At 55.1% G+C, this 18,964-nt stretch overlaps 2 non-coding genes across 2 annotated transcripts; both read right to left on the bottom strand.

The window, feature by feature from the left end:
- Nucleotides 1-11,337: 11,337 nt before the first annotated feature.
- LOC118909997 (28S ribosomal RNA) lies at nt 11,338-16,600 on the bottom strand. The gene has a single exon (XR_008995540.1). It is a non-coding gene; the product is annotated as a 28S ribosomal RNA (ribosomal RNA).
- A 1,140-nt stretch (nt 16,601-17,740) lies between these two features.
- Nucleotides 17,741-17,893, bottom strand: LOC130682315 (5.8S ribosomal RNA). Its single transcript, XR_008995539.1, has one exon. It is a non-coding gene; the product is annotated as a 5.8S ribosomal RNA (ribosomal RNA).
- Between the last annotated feature and the right edge of the window lie 1,071 nt (nt 17,894-18,964).

Here is an 18,964-nt window from a genome sequence, read left to right as displayed (position 1 = left end):
TGGGAATGAGTTTTCCTAGCAACAGGTTCGGACGATGCCCTGAACATAAAAGGGCCTAGGTAAAATAAGAACATGAAAAACATATTACAGATTCATCAGAGAAAAGCTCTAGAAAATATCGTGACAGAAAGTGAAAGGAAAGGAGCGACACACAGCAGCAATTCACCGGAGAATTCCGCTTTATTAGGGAAAGGTGCTGGGTTATACAGGAAGGGGCATCGGGTGATTGAGGTGCTAGTTCTACGGGGCTGGTGGCTATTGGCTAGGTGCTGGGATTGGGAGTGGGGAGAGAGGTGATTGGGCTTCAGGTGGCACCAGCGGGAACCGAGGACCTGGAAGAGAAGCAGGAAGTTCACCACCTTATGGATGGGGGTCCTTCATTCCCCCCTTTCTCCTCTATGGGGTTGTGGACGTTGCTTTGTCTCTGACTGCTTCCTGCTGAATGGGGGCGGAAAAGGGAGTGAGGGCTTGAGAACTGGGAGGAAAGGGCTGATAGGACTCCCCACAGTAAGGACGAGTAGATGTGGACTTCTTCAGGTAGGAAATCAGTGAAGGTTCCCTGTAACTATAGGTCAAGGACTTGTTGATTCCAATGGTGCCAAGAGGATATGGGTGCCAGAAGCCAGGCGTCTGCGGCCATTGTTTCCAGGAACAGTTTCCAGCGGAGAGAGGGGTCCATCTCAGCATGTGTTGAGGAGGTTACGTGAGGCTGAGGAATCTTCTGTGGCTAAAAGCTGGTAGTTCCTGAGTAAAAGCTGGTTGAAAGTTTGATTAGAGATTTTACTAACTTGGGATTTGATAAACTTTACAAGGCAATAAGAGACAGGTGAGGAGAATGATTATTATAGGGCCTACAATGGGCCAAAACCAGGTAAGGAAGGGGTTTGTTTGTATTAAAGAGAATGGGTTGGAGGAGTAATACTGTGGGTACCAGGAGTTACCCATGTAGTGAATGGTGCAAGACTAGTAGGGACATCCCCGTAGGTGTCTGGCCATCGCCTGCAACAGGCTTGTTTCTGGTCATAGAGGAAGCAGAGGTAGGGAGAATAAAGGTAGCTGCTAGTGAACACTTCGGTGGAGGGAGGAAAGTGGAGGTATAAAGGCTCGGAGCAGCCTTTCAGAGGGCAGTCTGATGTGGCAATGTGGGCAGTACTTTTTGTTTTATGCTGTGGGTAAGTCTGTCTGACTTTGAATCGACATACAAAGGAGGCTGAAGTGTCGGGGAAGACAATAGGAATGAGGAAAAAAGCGAGAGAGAGTGAGGGAGCAGTAAAGGAGGAAAAAGTCACGATTCGGGTATGGATGGCAAAGGGGGTGAACGGGATTTTGGATGAAAGAGGACAGTAAGGTCAGGAGTCTGGAGGGAGGGAGAGTCTGTAAACTTTTGTATTAAGGTTAAAAGATCCTTTAGGTGACATGGGGGCAGAATGGTAAGGGGTGCCCCGCATGTCAGTTTATGAGCTTCCTTCTGCAAGAGCTGTCCAGCAGATAATGTCCCTAGGCAGGGGGCCCATCTCCAAACTGTGGGGTCCAATTGCTTGGAAAGATAAGCTACTGGGGCAAAGGATGGGCCATAATATTGGCCTAGGACTCCTAGAGCTTCACTGGACCTATCATGAATGTATAATGAGAAGGGCTTTGACAAATCAGGAAGATGGAGAGCTGGGTCTTCCACAAGGGCTCGACGGAGCTTAATGAAGGAGTGTGGGGGTGAGGAGGATAATGGTTCTTTACGGGGGTCCTTGCTGAGGTCATATAGGGGTCTTGCCAACAGGGAGAAGTTAGGGATCCACACTCTAAAATGCCCAGCCAGGCCTAGAAAGGAAAGGATTTCTGTCTTGGTTTTGGGAACGGGCAGGTCAGAGAGGAGCCATTTTCTGTCTAAGATAATGGACTTTCTTTGTTGAGATAGAAGATATCTGAGGTAAGTGACAGAAGGGGAAGAGATTTGAGCTTTAACAGGGGATACCCCATAACCTCTGGAAGCTAGAAGGTTAAGTAGGTTGGCAGTGTCAAGTTGAGACTGTTCCCACGAGGGACTGCAGAGTAGAAGATCGTCCATGTATTGTAATAACGTGGACTCAGAGTGATGATGATGAGGCTGTTTGAGGTCTTGAGCTAGGACCTGTCCAAAAATATGGTAACTATCTTGGAAGCCTTGTGGCAAAACTGTCCAAGTGAGTTGTTCAGAATGTCTTGTGTATGGGTCTGTCCATGTAAAGGTGAAAAAATCTTGGTAGGAGGGGTCCAGAGGGATAGAAAAAAATGCATCCTTGAGATCTAGGACTGAGAAGTGGGAGGCTGACGCAGGGATCTGCGATAAAAGGGTGTATGGATTTGGAACTAAGGGATCAATAGGGACGATGGCCATGTTAATGAGGCCAAGGTCTTGGAGGAGGTGGAAAGATCAATTGGTTTTTAACAGCTAATATGGGGGTATTAAACAGGGAGTGAGTGGGTCTGAGGTAATTTTTGTTTAAAAGATCTTGAATGATGGGTTGGAGGCCTATGAGGGCCGAAGTGGTTAGGGAGTATTGGGCCTGACAGATATACTGAGAGGGGTCACGTAGTTTGATAGAGGCAGGAGGACATGGAGCCACGGAGGGGCTTGTAATGTCCCAAACTTTGGGATTTACAGGGTGTATGACAGCAGAACTGGAGCTTTCATTGGGTAGAGGGGTGTCGTCAGCTATGAGGGCCATCAGAAACGGAGTACTGGGGGCTGTGGGAGTGGATATAGTTATGGAAACATGGAGGAGAGAAAGGATGTCCCGTGTTAGTAAGGGGATGGGACACTGGGGCATAACCAGGAAGGAGTGGGAGAAAGGTATGGGACTGTCTTGGATTGTGCATAAAAGGGTGGGGGTTTAGTGGGAAAATCTGTTTACCTCCTACCCCGACTGTAGAAATAATGGCAGGCGTGATAGGGCCCCGGTATTCTCGCAAGACTGAGAAGGTGGCTCCTGTACCTCGAAGAAGGAGATGGGGCAATCGTCTACTATTAAAGTAACCCTGGGCTCCTGTTTGGTGATGGAAATGGTCGGGTGAGAAGCCCCCAGGACCTGTCAATCTTCTTCTGCCAGCCCCACTATGTCGGGCTTAGGATGGGGTTTGTTCGTCTAGCCTCCCCTTCGGGTGGCTGGGCAATCAGAACCCCAGTGGCCCTTTTTGTGGCATCTGGGGCATGGGGTGGTAGGAGTTGTGGGGGAGGGGCATGCCCTTGACCAATGTCCTTCTTGTCTGCACTTGAAACAAGCTCCTGTGGGGGTCTTTTTTGTAGAAGAGTGTCCATGTTGTGGTTTTATCAGCTGGCCCAACATTTGGAAATTGGCCTGATCAGCCTTTTGTTTATGGCATTCTTTCTCCTCCTCCTGGTTATGAAAGACTTTAAAGGCCACTCTTATGATCTCAGTCTGTGGTGTAGTGGATCCCTGTTCTAACTTTTTGAGTTTAGCTTTAATGTCGGGGTAGCTTTGAGCTAGGAAGTATGTCATAAGGACATGTCTCCTGTCAGGCGTTTCTGGGTCCAGGCTGGTCTACTGTAATAGGGCTTGAGTGAGTCTGTCTAAGAACTCAGAGGGAGTCCCCTCCCTCCTTTGAATTACATCTTGGGGCTTTTGAATATTGACTACTTTACGAGCTGCCTTTTTCAGACCTGCTATTAAGCAGGAGGCGAAATATCTCAAGAGCAGAGACCCACGGCGGTGTTATAATCCCAGTGTGGGTCTTGTTCGGGGACAGCGGTGGGGCTAGGGTGATAGGTGGGGTCAGTCCTGTGGGTTTCAGTGGCGTGTGTTTGGGTGAAGTCCCAAACTCGTCTACACTTTTCATTAAGGAGGGTATAGGCCAGGAGCATGAAAATGTCATGATGTGTGACCCTGTATGACTGGAGGGTCCATTGAAACTCCTTGATATGTTGTGGAATCATTGGAAAAGGAACCTAAGTGTTTCTCAAGTTTGGATAAGTCTTCTAAGGAGAAAGGGATGTGAACACGCATCATGCCTTCGGATCCTGCTACCTCCCAGAGGGGGGCACTATTTTTGGGAGGCCCACAGGACCGAGTCTGAGGGGGACTGAAGGGTTCAGGCTCAGTCTGTGGGGGAGAAACAGCTGATGGGGAAAAGAGAGAAGAGGCTCCTGGAACTTAGTTAGAGGGGTGCTGAAAGGCTCAGGCTTGAACTGCAAGAGGGGTGAGGTGGGGGAGGAGAAGGTCATGGAGGAAGGGGGAGGGGCTGTTGTAGGAGAGGAGGGTAGGCGGCGGCAACGGTGGATGAGGGCAGAGGGGTTGTAGGAGGGGGAGGGCCTGAAGGGGGAAGCCTGTATGGCGGAGGTTCGTCGGCTGAGTCAAAGGTAATCGAGGAGGGACTGGGAGTTTGTGGAGGGGAGGGAGACGGCTTGCAGGCTACGAGAACTTGGCGTGGGGAACAGGTTGTGCAGAGGCTGGGGTTTTGAGGTAGGAGGCAAAAAGCTTCGATATACGGAATCACCTTCCATTTTTTCAGGCACTGTCAGTAGTTAAAGAGATCGCGAGTGATGTCAGGATCAAGAGCTCCCCCTGCGGGCCATTGGTTGTGATTGTCTAGGGGGCATGTCGGCCAATCTTGGGAGCAGTATTTGCGGAGAATTTTTGGTTTTATATCAGGCGTCAGGGAGAGGGTGGCTAGATACTTGAGCAGGCATTCAAGAGGTGAGCTTCCAGGGAGGGATGAGGAGGCTCCCATGGCCAAAGGACAGAGAAGGAGACACACAGGGGAAGACGAACGGAGACCCTCGGACTGGGAGCAGACCGCACGGAGACAAAGGGCGTCCCCGATAATCCTTGGGGGTCTGCGGAAACTCGTATACGAGTCGGTTTCTTAGGAAGTGTGGGTCGTCACCCAGACTTCTCTAAGAAGGAGAGTGCCGGAGTCACGAGGAACCTAGTACTAGGAATTTTCGGCTGAAGGACTGGAAGGAAGTGGGGGGGATAAAAGGGAGCATTCTCATAGACAAAGGAGTCACCTTGTTTACAGCTGTTGGAGGAGGGTCCTGAGGGTCCGCCGCAGCCGTGAAGGCCTGAGGCGGGGAGAGTTCCCTCCTCGTCCCCGAGCGTCAGGGCCTTACCGGATGATCACTGTCAATGGTGCTCTGATAGCTCGGGGAAGAGCGGCCCACTCTGGGGGAACACTTACCCAAAGGCCAGAGAGGAGTGGTGAGTGTGAGGAGCCAGCGCCGGAAAAAGAGGATGAGGGCAAGCTGCTGCTGGTGTCGGGGGAAGACGGGGCCCAGTTGGGGTGTCCCGTCTCCCGGGTTTCGGCACCAATGAAAGGAAAGGAGCGACACACAGCAGCAATTCACCGGAGAATTCCGCTTTATTAGGGAAAGTGTTGGGTTATATAGGAAGGGGCATGGGGTGATTGTGGTGTTACTTCTACGGGACTGGTGGCTATTGGCTAGGTGCAGGGATTGGGAGGGTGGTGAGGGATGATTGGGCTTCAGGTTGCGCCGGCGGTAACCGAAGACTCAGAAGAGAAGCAAGAGGTTCACCATCTTATGGGTGGGAGCCCTTCAGAAAGAAGGAGTGGGGGGCTAGTAAGGAAATATTGTGAAACAGCCAGCCAAAATCAAGCCACAGGATGGCTGGGGAATGGGCGCCAGGGAGACAAGGAGAGGATGCCTCTGGCCACCGGCTAGGCAGGCCAGGGGCCATGTCCCTCACTGGCCAGCTTCACATTTCTGACATGCAGTCACTTCGGCCACTGTCCAGAAGGACCCCAGAACCACTGCACCCCCCGCACACACCCCTTGTGTGTGAGCAGCGTCTGGCCACCCCCATGAGTCATCTACCCGCCTTGTCTATGGATTGACTGACCAACTAACTACCCGTTCCAGGTCTAACCCCGCTGGTGCCATCGTCCCAGGGAAAGGGAAATGACTTTTTTTCCCTGGAGGCGGGTGTCCTCAGCCCCGCACCCTACTAAACATGCCCCATTTCTTGAGGCGGGTGGACATAGCTTTCCCGTGAACCGGGCCTGCCTGCTTGGTGAAGCAGACCAGTCTCGTCCTCATCCCAGGCCTCAAGTCCAGTCCTCCTCCTGGCTGGCTATCATCTGTCAGGGCTCAAGAAGCCTTTCCGTCTCTGAGATCCGTCCTCTTGGTCACTCTCCTGAGAGTTTTGAGGACTTGTCAGCGGGGAGGGGAGTTTGGCTTTGCTCATCCCCACCAAGGGTACCCTAGAACATCAACGTTCTGTTCGAAAACACACTTCGGCCAAGTTCCCTGGCCAACAGATCTCCTTGTCTTGAGGAAGTGATTTCTGAATCAGGCAAGCACGCCACCTAGTGACGAGAGAGAGGAGAGATGACAGAAAGGGAGAGTTTTTTCAAGGCAAGGCAAGGAAGGAAGTTTTCCAAAGAAAACAGTTCTTATATTTAGTATGATTTTGGATGGGGTCACCTCCACGTGGCGACGAAAGACTCCTCCCAGGTGGTTGGTTCCACCTTCTTGGGGGTGGGGAGGCATCCATGACCTATGTCTCTAACCCAGCTCAACCAGAAATCCCTGACTGTCTGTCTCCTTGGCTGGAGTCGGGGCTGGGATGGGCTGGGGGAGTGGCAGCGACCATTAGGTGAGGCATGAAGCCTCGCTTCTGGGGTTAGTCCTCCTAGCCAAAGCGACCCCGCTGTAGGGCATGTTTTTCTTGCCCTTGCCCGCAGGTCCCAGAACGGATCCAGCGGCCAGGGGTGGCAGGATGGGGCCACCGCCACAGCCCCCGAGCCTCAGTGCCTGAGCAGGCTGACCGTAACATCCGGTTCCCACCCCCACCCCCACCCGTTCCCCTCTTCTCAATCAGAGGAGGGGAAGACGGGCGGTCACACCAAAGAGCTCTCCCTGTCGTCCACAAGCATCTCATCCCCTTGACCCCCGCTCCGTCTGAGACACCAACTCGGCTTTTCCCATGTGCAATTTCCCCAGGAACCAGGAGTTTAGTTCACCCCTTGGCACGAAACCCGCAGCTTTCCCTTCCCACCGAGCCAGCCAGGCTCACTCAGGAGTGGGGGAGGTGCGGGTCAGGACGATCGACTTTAGCGGGCTTCCTACAATCTGCAGAAACTTCCCTGGTCTGATTCAATGTAAGCATTTGACTTACCCTCGGGGCTTCTCTTCGTTGAATGTCTCTCTTCAACTCCCCAACCCTTAGGCTGCAGCATGCAAACGGCGGGACCTCTTGAGATACGCCCCTGAAAGTGGAGACCGAACTCAGCCTCCCTTTCATAAACCAGGCAACTCCGTGAACCCTTTGAGAATCCTGGGCGTGGAGGCTGACGCCATACAAGATGTCTTCCCTGGAAGGTTCGGGGTGCAGGGGTGCTGAGGCGGTTGATGTGTGTATGTGTGTGTGTGTGTGTGCATGACCATCCGAGTCAAAGGGGTTGGGAAAGGGAGGGGCCAGATGCGCTTTGCAGATATCGTCGTTTGTTCGTGTTCCTAGGCTGTACCCAGGCTCAGAGCGAGTGATCAGGGCCGAGGGAGGCCTGGCAGGGGGTGGCTCCTCCACCCTGGCTTGTGGGCCCAGAGATCACACTCACTCCTAAAGCAACGCTGTTCTATGATGGGGTTTTCATCATCCATCATCTTCCAGACTGATGGGGCTCCCGGCCCCCACCGCCACCGCTCCCCCGGGAAGTCCTTGGTGTCATCCCACACATTCACGGTGTTGTTGTCTGGGCAGCCACATCTGGGGAGGTATCTCTCCCTGTGCAGTAGGTGAAACTGTCAGCGGGAAGCGTTGTGTATTGCGCTCAGTTTTTGTCCCTCCCCGCTGCCAACAAGAATCGAAGGGCAGAGACACAGTCATGAAGCACAGTACAAGTTTTATTGCTATTTACCTAAAGAGTGAAGTGTGGACGGCCTCAGGGAGGAGAGGCAACCTGAAAGGTTTATGTTTTATTGAAAGAGAGCAAGTTGGAGAAAGGGGTGGCTGTGGGAGCCATGCCATTCAAGCTATATAGCAAAACTCAGGCTGGAAGAAGACCCCCACAAAGCAGGGGCCTTTGCAGCCGGCTCCCCCTATTACCCACCTTGATTTTGCTTTTTTTATTATAGTCTTGGCTTTGCTTTGACCTGCCTTTTCGCCAAGGGTTAATTAACCTCTGCTGAGCAGTGTGGAAAGGATGAGAACATATGTTTCCCAGGAGCTTTTCAGGACAGTGATCCTGAAGAACAGAACACGCCGGGGCCCAATGGCAATCTTGGCATAAAGTACCGAAACTTACTGTCAGTCAAACATTGACCACCCCTTTTCCACTGAGAATAACCCCCTTTTATTATTACCATGCTAGTGAAACTAGTGATGGAGAGTTTTATAGAAATAGAGTTACGAGAGAATATTGACTTGAATAACCCTGTCTGACACTTCATCAATCTTCTCATGTTGTCTTCCTTCTGCTACTTCTATAGTTTTTCTTCTACCTTCCTTCCTCAAGGCTTCCTTCCTACCATTCCTTGACTAGCATTTGTGCCTTACATGTGAAATTAACAAATCCCATAATGTTTCAAGAAGTAAAGATACTGCAAGACAAGTGCTGGGCCTGGAAGCCACAGGGCATACATCTGCCAAGAAGGAAAAAGCGAACCTTTTCCAAGAATATGGCTTCTCTCTCACTTACCAGCTTTACATCTCCCTGTATGGCCCCAGAAGATGGCTGGTTAGCCAGAGACAGGTAAGATTCATCAATGGAGGAACAACCTAAGACAGGCATGGTCACAGGGGGGCCAGCAGGTGAGAAAATGGGCACCAACAGAGGGGAGGCTTAGAACCTCCCCCATCCCCTCACCCCCCAGAGTTGAGAGAAACCTTCTGCACCTGTGGATGTTTTGCTGCCCTTGTCTGGTTTGGATTAATACCTAGTCTATAGGCACAAACCTGATCATCTACAGTTGTTCTCTTACCGCACTCAATCATGCCTTCTATCTATCTCTTGCATTTACTACTATGTCAATATTTTATTGGAATTACATATAAAGTATTTAAAAAATGAATAATTTTACATCATACTTGACTTGACTGTTTTTAGTTTAAGGTTTGTAGTTAACACACAGAAATAGTTTCTATGATATGAATGCCCTTGCATTGTTCACCATGTAAGAACTTGTTTAGTCCCTTCGGTAGTGAAGTCATGGAGACCTGTGTCTTATATGTCAGGGAGATGTTGGTATCCACACAGAGGAAGGGGAAATGTAGGTTGCTGCTTAATGTGCCCTACAGAGGGGTGTATAATGAAGATATGAATTTATGATTTTAGATTGATTATAAATTTATTAAAATTGTAAGAATATTTTTTTGGGAAAGAAAGAATCGTAGCTAACTGTGGCAGTAGGTGGTGACCTGTATTTCACCCCAAGCTGATAAGACTCCGTAGTCGCTGCTACATACTGCAAGCACCTTTGGTCCCATGCACTACTTAGAAACTGTGTCACATAGAAACATAAAACACAATAGAGTCCACGTTGCTAGGAAAAGTTTCGGTCAAGGAACAGAAAAACGATCACCTGTCTAACACTTGACCAACCATGACTAGATCAGAAAGAAGATGAAGAAAAGAAGAAAGAAGAAGGAGAAGGAGAAGGGGAAGAAGAAAAAAGAAAAACTTGCTTGTATCTATTAATCAATTGCCTATAGCAATTAATCCACAGAAAAATAAAAAATAATCATATCCTTGTGCAAAATGGTATAAATAAAGCTGTCATCAGCACTTTGTTGGGAGATCACCTCCATCTGACTCGGTATCCTGTCTCTTTGTTAACCGATTCCATCTCATCTTTTTGGGCTTCACACCTTCCCACCCCCATGGTGGAGCTGGACTCTGGCAAAGGGGAGTGTGAGCTACCTCAGAAGAGGCATGTGGAAAGAATGAGATAAAATTAAGGCTAAGCACTTTGGAAGGGCAGGTGACCTCAGAGAGAGAGAGAGTGAGAGAGAGAGGCAGCGAGTTGGGGAGACAGGCTGAGAGTGACTGACTGAGTCTCATGGTGACTGAGACTGACAGCCAGACTGATGGAGTGGTGAGTGAGACCGACTCGAGGGACAAACTGCCTGAAACTGAGTGACTGACTGACCTGAAAGAAAAAAATATGGATCTACCTGTCACTCGGTCTCGGTTGCCATAGCTCACGGGGGGTGGTGACATGTAGATCGCTCCGTGGAGGTTTGATTCCCATCCCCAGCCGAAACGGTCCCGAGGTTCGCAGTGTCACCCCAGCCCGTGACGTCATCATGGAGCGACTCACTTCCGTCCCACGCACAGCACAAACAGCACGCCGCATGCATGCCTGCTCAGCCCGCTGGTCGACCCGGCCTTGCAAGCTGAGACTGAGTGACTGACTGACCTGGAAGAAAAAAAACATGGACCAACCTGTCACTCGGTCTTGGTCGCCGTAGCTCACAGGGGGCTGTGACATGTAGATCACTCCGTGGAGGTTTGATTCCTGTCGCCAGCTGAAATGGTCCCAAGGTTCACAGCGTTGCCCCTGCCCGTGACGTCATCACCGAGCGACTCACATCCATTGCACTCAGCATGTACAGCATGCCACAAGCGTGTCTGCTCAGCTCGCTGGTCAACCCAGCCAGGCGAGTCACTCACATGCCCAGTCGGCTCACTGGTCGACCCGGGAGGCTGAGGGACAAGGAATGGAAAAGAAGGGGAAAGGTAAGGAAAAAGAAAAGGAGAAGAAAAGAGGGAGGGAGGGAATGAAGGAATTAAGGAAGGAAGGAGGGAAGGAGGGAAGGAGGGAAGAAAGGAAGGGGGACGTGCCACGTGGGGACGCAAGGAGACAGCGACTGACTGACTGAGCCTAAGTCTGACAGAGAGGCTGAGACTGAGTGACTGTGTGTCTGTCTGAGACTAAGACTAGCTGACTGGCTGACTGAGAGTGACTGACCTGAAAGAAAAAAAAACGGGCCTACCTGTCATTAGGTCACGGTCGCCTTAGCTCTCAAGGGGCAGTGACATGTAGGGTGGAGAATGGGAGGGAGGGTGATCATTCGAGTTTTGATTCCTGTCCCTGACCGAAATGGTCCCGGGTTTTGCAGCATTGCCTCTGCCCATAGAGTGACTCACGTCTGTCCCTCACAGCACATGTGGCGTGCAGGTCGACCCAGAAGTACGTGTGTGTGTGCTGCTCCACATGTGTGCTCAGCCCGCTGGTCGACCCTGGACGCTGAGGGACAGAGAAAGGAGAAAGTAAAAGAGGAAAGGGAAAAAGAAGAAAGGCAAGGGCCAGGTGCATGGGGCGCCAAGGTCGGCCCACCCCTCCTTCCTCACCAGCCACCACGGCAGCAGAGTGAGCGAGCGGTGACAAACCCTTGTGTTGAGGGCTGACTTTCAATAGATCGCAGCGAGGGAGCTGCTGTGCTATGTACGAAACCCCGACCCAGAAGCAGGTCATCTACAAACGGTTTAGCGCCAGGTTCCCCACAAACATGTGTTGCATGGCGGGTGAGGGGGTGGTCCCCTTTCCGGCCGCACCCCATTGTCCCATGACGAGGGGTTCTCCGCACCAGATCCCGGTCCTGGCGCGTGGCGAGACCAACCGACCACGCGTGGTGACAGCAGCAGGCCCGCTGGCAGGGACGGCAGGGGACCAGCTATCTGAGGCCGACCGAGGCTCCGCAGTGCTGCCATATCATTCCGCATGGGTGGGATTCTGACTTAGAGGCGTTCAGTCATAATCCCACAGATGGTAGCTTCGCCCCATTGGCTCCTCAGCCAAGTACATACACCAAATGTCTGAACCTGCAGTTCCTCTCGTATTGAGCACGATTACCGTGGCAACAACACATCATCAGTAGGGTAAAACTAACCTGTCTCACAATGGTCCAAACCCAGCTCACGTTCCCTATTAGTGGGTGAACAATCCAATGCTTGATGAATTCTGCTTCACAATGATAGGAAGAGCTGACATTGAAGGATCAAAAAGCGACATCACTATGAATGCTTGGCCACCACAAGCCAGTTATCCCTTTGGTAACTTTTCTGACACCTCCTGCTTAAAACCCCAAAGGTCAGAAGGATCATGAGGCTCCGCTTTCACAGTCTGTATTTGTACTGAAAATCAAGATCAAGCGAGCTTTTGCCCTTCTGCTCCACAGGACGTTTCTGTCCTCCCTGAGCTCGCCTTAGGACACCTGAGTTACCATTTGACAGGTGTACCACCCCAGTCAAACTCCCCACCTGGCACTGTCCCCAGAGCAGGTCGTGCCTGGGCAGCCGGCCCGCACGGGCTGGGTGCACACAAGGGTGCTTGGCGCCAGAAGTGAGAACCCCTTGGGGCTTGCCCCCCAGCCTCACCTGATCAGTGAAAAAACGATCAGAGTAGTGGTATTTCACCAGTGGCCCACGAGGCCAGTGTGACCCAAACTCTGCACTGTCAACCCCTCACATGGGGGAATGGGAGCACAGCGAGGGCGCCGGGGGCCTCCCACTTATTCTACACCTCTCATGTCTCTTCACCATGCCAGACTAGAGTCAAGCTCAACAGGGTCTTCTGTCCCCACTGATTCCATCAAGGCCATTCCCTTGGCTGTGGTTTTTCTGGATAGTAGGTACAGACAGTGGGAATCTCATTCATTCATTCATGTGCGTCACTAATTAGATGACTAGGTATTTGGCTACCTTAAGAGAGTCATAGTTACTCCTGCTGTTTGCCAGCGCTTCATTTAATTTCTTCACTTTGACCTTCAGAGCACTGGGCAGAAATCACACAGCCCGCATCAACACCAGCCGCGGACCTTCATGATGCTTTGTTTTAAACAGTCGGATTCCCCTGGTCTGCACCAGTTCTAAGTCGGCTGCTATGTGCCAACCAAGGCAAGGCGCTGCACAGAACCATGGCCCCAGGGGCCCATCCGGCGGGGGGCCCAGCGCACTGACCCTGCCGCAAACAGCAGTGGTGGGGGAGCGAGCAGGTACGGGATGGGGGAAGGGAGGTGGCAGAGGCACGCAGAGCACCCCTGACCAACACCACCCAGACCCCCACTTCATTGTCCCGCCCGCGCCCGCCACTGCAAGTGTGCGCGCAGTGGGGAGACAACACCAGCGCCCGCCAGGCTCCCCAGGGGCAGCCACAATGCCTGCCACAGCTGGGGTGATCCATGGGAATGGCCCGGCTCGCGTCCACAGTCGCCACGGCAGCCGGCCCCCCGGGTGCCCAGGCCAAACCCGTGAGCCTGTGGGGCCCCGTGGCGCACCTCCACCCTGCCACCAGTGGGGAAAGAACCGAAACCCTCTCCCCACCACCCATGTACCTCCTCTCCATGCCAGCCCTCTTCCACCCCCTTCCAACCCAGCCCTCAGTCTTTGCCACACTCCCATCCTTCCACACCCCCATCTCCCCAGGGGAATCCCAGGGAGAGGAGCACTTGGGATGGCCAGGAAGAGGGTTGCGGGGAGGCTGTTGAGGATCAGATAGCAGCGGCACAGGGAGGCATGAAGGAAGGGTGGGTTAAGGCTCCAACAGCAAGGGGGGAGGGCTGTTGGGGTGTGCCTGGGTGGGGGGAGACCAGGTGAGGGGGGTCGGTGGCCCCTCGTACAGCCGTGGCACACGCCCAGCCCCGCTTCGTGCCCCATCCGGACCGACCCAGCCTTTAGTGCCAATCCTTATCCTGAAGTTATGGATCCGGCTTACCGACTTCCCTTACCTACATTGTTCCAACATGCCAGAGGCTGTTCACCTTGAAGACCTGCTGCGTATATGGGTACAGCCTGGCGCGAGATTTACACCCTCTCCCCCGGACTTTCAAGGGCCAGTGAGAGCTCACCGTATGCTGCTGGAACCACAATGCTTTCCAAGGCACAGGCCCCTCTCTTGGGACGAGCCCATTCCAGGGCACCCTGCCCTTCACAAAGAAAAGAGAACTCTCCACGGGGCTCCTGCCAGCCTCTCTGGGATCATTCGCATTACCGCACTGGACGCCTCACAGCGCCCATCTCCACCACTCTGGATTTGGGGACCCGACTCCCTTTCAATTGGCTGAGGGCAACAGAGGCCATCGCCTGTCCCTTCGAAATGGCACTCACCCATCTCTCAGGACCGACTGATCCATGTTCAACTGCTGTTCACATGGAACCCTTCTCCACTTCAGCCATCAAAGTTCTCGTTTGAATATTTGCTACTACCAACAAGATTTGCACATGTGGCGGCTCCACCCGAGCCCACGTCCTAGGCTTCAAGGCTCACCGAAGTGGCTGGCCCTCCTACTCGTCACGGCATAGCATCTGTGGGGTATTGGGGGCGGCGGGGCCGGGAGGGGCTCTGGCTGGGCGGGTGGGTTGGGGACAGACTGCGGGAGGAGGGTGCTTGGGGCACGAACCCCAGAACCCCTCACTGCCGCCGCCACCCCACACTGCCTGCAGCCACCCCCCCCAACACGTCCATGCCGCCCAGATCCCGACCCTCTCGTGCGTGTGTCCGACTGCCATCAATGGCCAGGTATGGGCCTGACGCTCCAGCGCCATCCATTTTCTTGGCTAGTTGATTCGGCAGGTGAGTTGTTACACACTCCTTAGCAGATTCCGACTTCCATGGCCACTGTCCTGCTGTCTATATCATCCAACATCTTTTCTGGGGTCTGATGAGCATGATCATTGGGCACCTTAACCTGGCGTTCGGTTCATCCTGCAGCGCCAGTTCTGCTTACCAAAAATGGCCCACTAGGCACTCGCATTCCACGCACGGCTCCACGCCAGCAAGCTGGGCTTCTTATCCATTGAAAGTTTGAGAAAAGGTTGAGATCGTAGACCTCTAATCATTCACTTGACCGGATAAAACTGCATGCGTGTGGGTCGTTCGTGTGTGAGAGCGCCAGCTATCCTGAGGGAAACTTTGGAGGGAACCAGCTACTAGATGGTTCGATTAGTCTTTCGCCCCAATACCCAGGTCGGATGACCGATTTGCACATCAGGACTGCTACAGACCTCCACCAGAGTTTCCTCTGGTTTCCACCTGCCCAGGCATAGCTCACCATCTTTCAGCTCCTAACACGTGTGCTCATGCTCCACCTCTCCGGCACAGCAGGTGAGAAGGGCCGGTGGTGTGCCCTTGGGGGACCGGAGAGGCCTCAGGATCCCACTGCGGCTGGGGCGAGCCAGCCTTCACTTTCATTGCACCATGGAGGCTTTCGGACTAGCCTCTGACTCACGCGCGTTAGACTCCTTGGTCCGTGTTTCAAGATGGGTCGGGTGGGTTGCCGACATCGCCGCCGATTCCGTGCACTCACTTCACTGCAGCTTGACACCCTGCGCCCTAAACCCGACCCCATCTGCGACTCCAACCCCGTGCCCACCCCAAGAAGCTTGGGGGGAAAGAGAGAAGAGGGATGAACAGGGGAAAGGAGAGAGAGTGAGAGTTAAGCCCACAGAATCGCCCCTTGAGAAACCAAATCCCGGGCCTACAGTGTGACTCGCCCACTGCGCAATGGGGACATTCCGCCCCACCTACCGCACCGCTGGAGGTGGGGGAGGGGTGGGGGAGCGGTCATGCCATGGGAGGGGTGGCCCGGACCCCAGGCACTGGCGCACCCACGCGGGGATGGGCGCAGGGAAGGGGGACAATGTGGCGACGGTTTGGCTCCCTCGGCCCTGGGATTCATTCAGCGAGAGCTGCCACCGGGGCAGGGCTGTAACACCCGGGGACTGAGCTTGCACCCCCAGCGACCCGTGCGAGGCGAGGTGCAGGGTCGCAGGGCCCCCAGGGCCACCTTCCCCGCCAGGGCCTTCTGATCCATACCGGAGCCAGTCGCGGTGCACCGCCACGTTGGAAATGTGCGCGGCAGTGGCCAGATGCCTGCCGTGGGACGGTCCCCAGCCAGACACCACCCCCGGCCCCACCGGCCTACCCCCACACCCGCCGGAGCCCACCTGACTCCAAACGCCCCACACGGCAATACCCACACACACACCCTCTTCCCTGACCCGCCGACCCTCCCGGGAGGGAGGGAGCCAAGCGGGGAAAAGGGATCACGAGGAGGAGGCGGTGGCAGCGGAGGGCCAGAGGCAGAGAGTGGCAGGGGAGGGAGGACGGGTAGAGGGGTCGGGAGGAACGGGGGGCAGGAAAGATCCACCAGGCCATTGGCATGGCCAGACACACCACTGGGTTGAATCCTCCCTGCAGACTGCACGGACCCCACCCATTTACCTCTTAACGGTTTCACGCCCTCTTGAACTCTCTTCAAAGTTCTTTTCATCTTTCCCTTATGGTACTTCTTGAGTATCGGTCTCGTGCTGGTATTTAGCCTTAGATGGAGTTTACCACCCACTTTGGGCTGCATTCCCAAGCAACCCGACTCTGGGAAGACCCAGGCCCGGCACGCCGGGGGCCACTACCAGCCTCACACCATCCACAGGCTGAGCCTCGATCAGAAGGAATTGGGCCCCCCACGAGCAGCCCTTGGGAGTGGGTCTTCCGTACGCCACATGTCCTGCTCCCCACTGTGGGGCGTAGATTCGGTACTGGGCTCTTCCCTGTTCGCTCTCTGCTACTGAGGGTATCCTGGTTAGTTTCTTTTTCTCCGCTGACTAATATGCTTAAATTCAGTGGGTCACCACGTCTGATCTGAGGTCGCGTCTCGGAGGGCACAGGCCGGCTGGGCGTGCAGCTTTCAGGGATGGACGGATGGACCCAGCGATGCGGCCACTGTCTGCTCGCTCAAACGCTCACATGCACAGCCAGGCACACGTGCAAGGTAGGGGCCTGGTGAGGCGTGGGGGGAGGGAGCGTGAGAGAGAGCAGGGCCCATGCAGCGGAGGAAGTCGGCAACCGCGAGGAGGCCATGGGCAGACACACAAGCACACCCGCGCCTCCACTCCACCACCCCACGACAGACACGAGTGAGGCTTGGGATGGGACGGGGCAGGCGGCAGAAGGCGGGCGGGCAGAGACATGCGCCGGTGGCACAGGCCTTTGCTGGGGTGGCGGAGTGAGCCGTGGTGGGGGTGTGGAGGGGCGGCCGTAAACACCAGCGGTGGGCCGACATGGCGCTTGGCACAACCTCCCACATCCTCCCACACACACGTGCAAGCCCCCACAGGCTCTGGGTAGTGTGGTGCGGTGAGCCCTGCAGACCCGTGGTGGGGGCAGAAGCATGCAGCGGCGGGCAACGCCACAGTGTCCCGCGGGTCACCGCCGGAGGTACCCAAGCTCAGGGTGTGGGCCCCGTGCATGACACGGCCTCAGCGAGTCATGGTATGGCGAGGTGAGGCTGTGGAGTTGCCAAAGCCATCCCCAAACCCCAGCCCCACCCCAGCCCCTGGTCGGCCATGTGCAGCTCAAGGGAGTCTCCAGAGGGGGCCATGGTGGCCACAAACCCTGGCACGAGCTCGCTCTCTCCTTCTCCACTTCCCTTCTCACGCAGGGGCAGGGCGGGCACCCCCAAGTCTCCGCGCCAGCACGTCCCCGCGTGCATCACGTGCTGACGTGGAAAACCGATCATCCTTCCTTCCCCAACCCCAAACCACGACCCTCACACACTCCTGCCCCAGGTGGGGATGGAGGGGCGGCATGGCGGGAAGGGGGTGGGAAGGACGGAGAGAAGGGCAGGCTGGGCATGGGGAGGAGGGGAGTCCACATGTGGCCTGGCCTGGAGGCACACCTGCATCTGCTCTTAGGTGGACAGAGGACCCCACCGGCCAGCAGGCAGCTGGGTGTAGGGCCCTGCATGTGGCAAACACCAGCCAGCACCCCACCCCACGACTGATCAGCAAGCGATCCTCAGACAGGCTTAGCCCTGGGAGGAACCCGGGGCCGCAAGTGTGTTCGAAGTGTCAATGATCAATGTGTCCTGCAATTCACATTAATTCTCACAGCTAGCTGCGTTCTTCATTGATGCACGAGCCGAGTGATCCACCGCTAAGAGTCGTCAGTGTTTTGGGTTTGCTGTGGTCGGGGACACCCCCAATCCTGGCGTGGCACGTGCAGCCCCCACCAACGCACACACGCATGGGTGGTGGGGTTTGCTTGCCTCCGGCTGGCCAAACAGAATCAACACCGGACACAAAGTGGTCGATCGCGAAAGGTCTCACAACAGGGCGCCCGGGCTGGCGACCTGAAGGGGTGGGGCCTGGGCACCCCCAGGCACCCGAGGGGGTTCCCGCCTCCCTGCGGGGATGTGGGGCACACATGTGCACATACATGTGGCACCAATGGAGCGCGGCCAAGGCGGCACCTCAGGCCCTGAGGCGGAGAGGTGGAGTCTGTGGGGAGACAATAGACCAGGCTGGGCCTTGCCATCTCCCACACGGGCCTGACCGCCCCCAACCTGAGGTGGACTGGTGACCCCCAAGGGTCTTTAAACCTCCACTCTGGAATGCGCTAGGTACCTGGAACGGGTGCATCGGGACTCGAGGCAGGAGTGAGTGGGCAGAGGGGGCGCACGGTGGCAGAGCGCTGGGAGCAGAGGGAGAGATGCACGTGAGCCCGCCTGTGCAAGTGGGGACAGGGCGAGGTGGGGGGCGGCCGACGCAGATGGCGGGGCCCTGCCCTCAGCCGTGAAGACACAGGGCGAAGGCGGAGGAACCTGGAACAGGTGGCGTGGTACAGAGGAAGAGAGGAGGACAGTGGTGACCCAGGGAGGGGCCAGGGGTGGGAGGGTGGGGGGCAAGAGGCACAGAGCCACTCCTACACCCCTGACCTCCTCCCTGGTGCCACACATCACACACCACACACGCGCCACCCCACGCGAATGCCTCTCCTCCTCCACCTCGCCCTGGGCGAGACTCGGCACCACTGCCTACGGCCCAACCGCCTGAGGTAGGGACGCATGCCGCAGACACAGTCCACACGCCACACCGCCCGCACCCCTTCCACGCGCTTGGGGCGGAGCGAGCACACAGATCTCTCTCTGTTCCCCATTTTCTCCTCTCCCAATCACGCCACACACCTCTCCACGCCACCACACAACACTTCTTTCTCCCTTCTCGTGACCAGCGC

The sequence above is a fragment of the Manis pentadactyla genome (genome assembly GCF_030020395.1).
Source record: "Manis pentadactyla isolate mManPen7 chromosome Y unlocalized genomic scaffold, mManPen7.hap1 SUPER_Y_unloc_3, whole genome shotgun sequence".
Classification (NCBI taxonomy): Eukaryota; Metazoa; Chordata; class Mammalia; order Pholidota; family Manidae; genus Manis; species Manis pentadactyla.
Note: the sequence above shows the minus strand (reverse complement) of the source record. Positions and strands in the feature narration are given on the sequence as shown.